The sequence below is a fragment of the Pygoscelis adeliae genome, unplaced genomic scaffold (assembly GCF_000699105.1).
Source record: "Pygoscelis adeliae isolate BGI_AS28 unplaced genomic scaffold, ASM69910v1 Scaffold108, whole genome shotgun sequence".
Lineage (NCBI taxonomy): Eukaryota > Metazoa > Chordata > Aves > Sphenisciformes > Spheniscidae > Pygoscelis > Pygoscelis adeliae.
The window spans coordinates 7,124,896-7,130,895 of record NW_008825498.1 but is presented as its reverse complement, the minus strand read 5'-3'; positions in this window follow the sequence as shown (position 1 = coordinate 7,130,895).

Genomic DNA, 6,000 nt, shown 5'->3' with positions numbered 1-6,000 from the left:
GCTGTATTTAAATGCTTTTTAAAAAAGAAAGTGACTTTGATTCAACTGGTCTTGGTCTCACTATACTGAGACCCTGAGATACGTAATCACTTTATTGCTATTGTTGCTATAATGATTTCCTGCCAGGACAGTTCCTTTGTTGGAGCATCTGTTGCAATTACTTTCAGGTAGGATGTTGCTTAAAAGGATGACTGGTTTTACATTAATTCCCGTGCTGCTGGTACATATTTGCATTTTTTTTTCCTTTTTTCATTCTTTCTTTCCTCTCCCCCCCCTCCCCCCATGTCTCTATCAAAGACATGCACCTCTCAAGGAAATATATAATGCTAATGTAATTTAAAAAAACATTGTCTTTAATCAGTAAGTTTCATTGTAGATTTCCCAGCACTCACATGATGCTATAATGTCTGGGTAGTCAGCAGTCAAGGATGAGTCTAAATCCTTGCCAACTTTCCTCTGAAATGAACCATGATGGAAATATATTAATTTTCTTGTGGTAGGGCCCGTGAGATCTTCAGGTTTTCTATCTAATATTTTGGCTTTCTGAAATGTATTGGCATTCAGTTAAACATCTTTCCGTGAAGGTGAATGCTCATGCGAGTTGCCTGTAGTTTGGGAACTACAAGTTAGCAAAACTTTTGTTTTTCCTAGTAGCTTGGGTTTGATTACATCAAGGTATACTGCAGAATGTCATCTGACTTTTATCGTGGCAGTAGGCAGGTGTACCAAAATTAGCGTTACCCTTCAGTTGCATCAGCTTGTGTTCCTTGCTCCTGGGACAAGAAACAAAGCAAGCAGAGTTTGTATTGGAAGTTCAGAGGTGCCGGTACTGTGCAAGCATTGTAAACTGAAAGTAACTGTATGGAGCTTAATGCTCCAGAAGGAGCGTAGAAGTTGTCAGATTTCAAATGGATCAATGTTTCAGGGAAACTTGTCTAAATAATTGTCCTAAGGATGATTTAAAAATGCATTCTGGCTTGAGTAAGTGTTAGTATTCTACCTCTGTCTTCTATGTGGATTCAATTTTTAAGGAATAATAAAATCATTCAGAAATTTGAATGCAAGATGAATAGCATTAAAGCTACAAGTGTTAGCGTCCTTAAAAAAGAAAGTGGAATAAACCACCAAATTCTTAGGCTTGAAAAGTTTGTATTTCAAATAAATTGCAAAATCCAGCTGTGCAGGGTAAAATACAGAAGTGAAAACGCACTTGGCTTTAAAATCGTGGCGTTCAATCTGTGGCACCTGCTAAGAAAAACGCATACAGAAAGCATCCTCCCCCTAAGTTTCAAAGGGAGATATTTGAACTGGCTTGTTTTGAGGAAGGCTGGACAGCACTGCCCTTACTGGTTATCCTGAAGTACTCGTGAACTGCTTGTGGCTTGGAGCAGGCATTGCTCCTGTGCCTCTACAGGGCTGCAGTCTGGGGAAGGAAGGGCACCAGGAGAGCTGTGTTTGCCCCTGTGGCTTGGAGGGCAGCGGGGGTTCATGGAAGTCGTGGATTTAGGCTGTTCTTTTTCTTCTATCTCTACCTCCTCCTCCCTCTTGCCCAGAATAAAGCCAGGAGGTGGGAAAGGCAGATGACCAGGTATGACTCCTCACCTCTCTGAGCACAGATTGTCCCGCTGCCAAGTGCCGCTTTGCCTAGTTACCCAGGAAAGATCACTGAGCTTCGCAAGTTTTCCAGGTCTTGCAGGACCCAGACTTGCTCATGAGTAACAGGGTTTTTTCATCACCTTCTTATGTTTTCCTCTACAAAGTGCTGGTTTTCAGCTGAGTAGCCAGCTGTTAGACCAGTGCTGGTACTCAAAGCATTCCTCCTTCACCTGCAGAATGTCTCCTGTACTAGCAGTCAGGAGGTGTGAGCGCACCCCTGGCTTACAGCTGGCTACCACTGGGGGTTTTAGCACGCAGTAGGACTCCAGCTGGGGACTGTGTCCTTTATACAGCTTCAGGTGGACAGATTCTGCCTTGAAGGTTTGGTTGGGGCATTTTGACCTTACATACCATCAGCTCTTAGACTGAACGGTTGGGCTACGTCTTCCTAAATGGAGGGAACTTGTATGACTTACCAAAGGGACCCTTCCTCAGTTGCCCTCTTCGTTGACAAGAACATGCTAGCAGCATTTCGGAAGGCTTTGCATGTAGCAGTAGTGCCTCAGCCCGGAGCTCTGCTGGTTGTGTGGTCTGTGCTGATGCTCACAAAACTGCAAAACGTCTCGTGTCATGGACCATCTGCTTAACAAGAAATTGTGTCCTTGGTTAACTTGAGCTTAATGTTGGGGGGGAAGAATGGTTGGACTGTGCTATTAACAGGAGGAAATAGTTAAAGGCTTGGGAAGGGGAAGGAGTGACAAGGTTTCCATGGGCCATGATGAATGTCTGTAGCTCAACTTAGTGTCTTTGGGCCCCGCACCGCTTTGGAGAAATGGAGGGTAGAAAAAGAGCATGAAAATAACAAGGACAATGTTGTTCTTTGGTTTCCTTTCTTCTTTACTTTTCTTGAACTTAGTTTTTTGTCACTTCTGTGTCTGTTTCTGTGGCTTTCATTCTATCCCTGGCCCTGGAATGCTCATTACAGGTGGGTATTGAAAGGACAATTAGCAGATGAATCTCCTTCTCGTGTGGAGGGATGAAAAAATACAGAACTTGACTGGATGCTAGGGATCCTCCGTTGTTACCTTAGGATCTGCTTACAGCAGGAAGCTCTTCAAAAAGCTCATCTGATGCCACTGCTGCTGGTAACAGGGCTATGACAGCAGCTGCTGGCGCTCTTCACTGTAGCATCAGCTGCCTCTGGTGTGTGTATTTCTGTTTTACACTTTCCGTTACTGCTAATGCCAATGGGCCTGAACAAGTATGGTGTCAGCAAAGAGAAGTTGCCCCAAGTCTGCCTTAATTTGCACTAGTAAGCTGGTGCAAGGCGTGTCCGCCGTATAAAGTTTCCTTTGCACCTGACTTAGAGGGGAATGGCAGCAGGTACAGGTTCTTAGTTTCTGTTTGCAGCTCAGTTGTCTTCGCTTGGATGTTTTGGCTTGTCCCTGGCAGGTTTTCCACTGCCTGTGCTTATCTGGGCTGATAGTGGGTAACTGTTCAGAAAGCACAACCACTGTTCATGGGCAGTGGCCAGGGCTGCGTGGCAAGAGGCAGGCAGTCGGCGTGCGGACACCTGTGGGAGGGAGGGAGACAGCTGATGCAGGTATCCCAAAACTGCGATGGGATGGTACGGAGCCTGGTCTTGTTGGGTTTCTCTTAATTGGATATAGAAACTAAGGTAACCTGAGGAGGTAAGGGCTGGTAAATGTCTGGATGGTGCCGCCTTCTGCTTTTGAAGTTGACCTAATACCTCTCAAGTACAGTACTCTGAATCTCCCTCTTCATGTTCTTGTTGTTACTTCTCGGTTGTAAAACTGCATGAGGAATTTGATATTTTCATATTTGCATCTGGTCCTTCACTTTGGAATAGGAGGAAGCGCTGATTTTAAAATTCTTCTTGGTTTATATTTTGTTTGGGTAGGAGGAGGCTATCTAAAGATGTCTTGTTTCAACAAAACAAAAAAACCCCTAGAAACTCCTTCGAAGTCTGCAATTTCTGGATGTTGATAATCTCATGAAGTCTAAGCATAATACTTGCTGTGTAGGATGACCAGTAGAGGCTAAATAATACATGGTTGCAACCTTTTATATCCCAATAGCGTTCTCTGTTTAGCAGGTTTATCAGGATGGGTTCTTTGCAAACTTCTCTCTTCACACTAGGCGACACCAGTCAACTTTTTTTTCTGAGGAGGGGTCAGCAAAGCTTTGGCCGGCTTGAGGAACTAAGTCAAACTTAAAAAATAGTAAATGTCTTCCACTGTAACAAGTAGAAATTTCAGCTGCTCTGTAGGACTTGATTTTGCTTTCAGGACTGAATGTGTCTAGCAAAACAATGCCTTCATATCATTAAATGCACAGCCCTGTGGGAATTAAGATATAAATCTTGGCAGAAGATATAAAGCTAACTTCTAGATTTATGGTTTTCAGAAAAAAAACCCAGATGCATTCTGAATACTGAAGCACTGAAATATGATGCCCAGTAAAATTAATGTTAAATGCTGTACAGATTTTACAATCAATTGGAGTGTACAGCAAAGAATTACAGCTACAGATTGGTGAATAGTAAACTTTTTTTAATCCTTAGAAGAGAGAGAACGTGAGCCTGACTTCTGTTGCTTTTGCAGTATTTAAAGGGCCCTTCAGCTTGTAGCAGTAAAAATAGCATCATCCACACACAAGTGACAGCTGGAAGAAATACTAATTACATTTCAGTATTCTTTTCCCAAAGATGCTGATAAAGTAGGTAAGCTCATGAGCTTATTTTGAGTAGTTTGCAATACCAGATTATTATTTTTTTTAAGTTATCTTAGAGAACCAAGTATTTGTCATGCCATGTAGTAGAAATCTGTGCTGTGCTTAGTGGGTAGGATTGCATGTTACAGTTGTATATGCGAGTTTTGCTGTAAGTTGCAAAGCTTCTGATGACTATCAAAGATGAATAATTAGTACTGCAGTAAACATTTAGACAAAAACCCGAAGGCAAATACTTTTTTCGGAATTCTTTTTGCATGAAGCTACTTTTCTGAAAACTATGATCACTTCAGAAGAAAAATGTATATAATTTGCAAAGTGGAAAAGATCACCGTAGATGTTTCTAAGTGGCTTGCTATTCAAATTGTCAGGATTAAGGTCTGTTCTGCCACCTGGGTCACCTTTAGAACAAAGTCCGCTAACGGATCTTTTCCACCAGTGTCTTGAGGAAATAGTCTCTGATCACAACTGAAGCAGGGTAAAAATGGCAGCAGATGGAAGATCCTTGTTGCTAACGAGCAAATCTAGGGAGTGTTAAGGTTGGAGAACTCAGTGAAGCTCAGTGATCTTACTGGGATGATTTGGTGAACTAAGAAGAGTCAGATGTTATGATGGCACTTGGTTTTCATAGCTCGTGTTTGCAGACATCTTGTAGTGCACACTCGCAGTTTGGTGGAGGCAGAGGAGATGGCTTTGTTAGTCCTGGTTGCTCCTAGGAGTTGCCTGGGAAATCAAAGTTCCTTGTGTGGATGTCCAGGCTAGATTAACAAGTGGGTGAAAGAGCATGCCCTGGTTGGCACAACACCTGAAGACTTTCACTTGCAGCTCGCCAAGTGGCAGTTGCCATCTAGTTCAAGTGGAGCCCTCAAAGCCAGGTCCAGCTGACTGCTTGGTGGTGTATTACTGGGCAGTCTGCTTCGGGAAGCCAATGGTGTGTGTCGAGGGGAGTAAGTGTATACAGAACACCTTTATATATGGCTTGCGTACTAGCCACTTGAAAAATGTCACAGTTTTGGTGACAGTTTCCACAGTATCCGTGTAGACAGAAGATAATACTTCTGTGAAGGTTTTGGTGTCTTCTACAAGAATTTTTGTTTGTTCCATCCCACTTAGAGCAAGGTGGTAATCAGTGTTAAAATTCAGTGTTAAGCCCTTGCTTGACCTTTTGAAATAAGTGAAAATCCATCCAACAGAGGGGTGAATATGTACTTCTAGAGGAAATTAAGTGGAATTCAACCTTCTGCTGGTCCCCATGTGAACACCAAGGAAACAAGTGTCCCATTGCGAAATTAATTGGCTTTGAGTCAATTCTCCTCTTATTTAAAGGAGGCAGAGATTTAAAAGAGGTTGATCTTGTCCTCTATGAGAACTCTACCAAGACACCAGTTATGTTTTTAGCATCTCTTGGTTTAAAATTAAGATTTATAGTTCAACACGCTGTAAGTTTCAGATTTCTCTAACAGCTTAATAGCTCATGGTGTTCTAGAAATGTAAGTGTAGGGTATTGGCATACCTTCTGGTCCTTATAAAGCTGTGCACTGTACATATATATATGGCTGCAGCATGCCAAGCATCTAACTTGCTATTTAAAGAATTTGACTCCAGTGAATACTAGGAGTACACAGGAAACTTCTAGAAGAGGGTGTGGTGCCT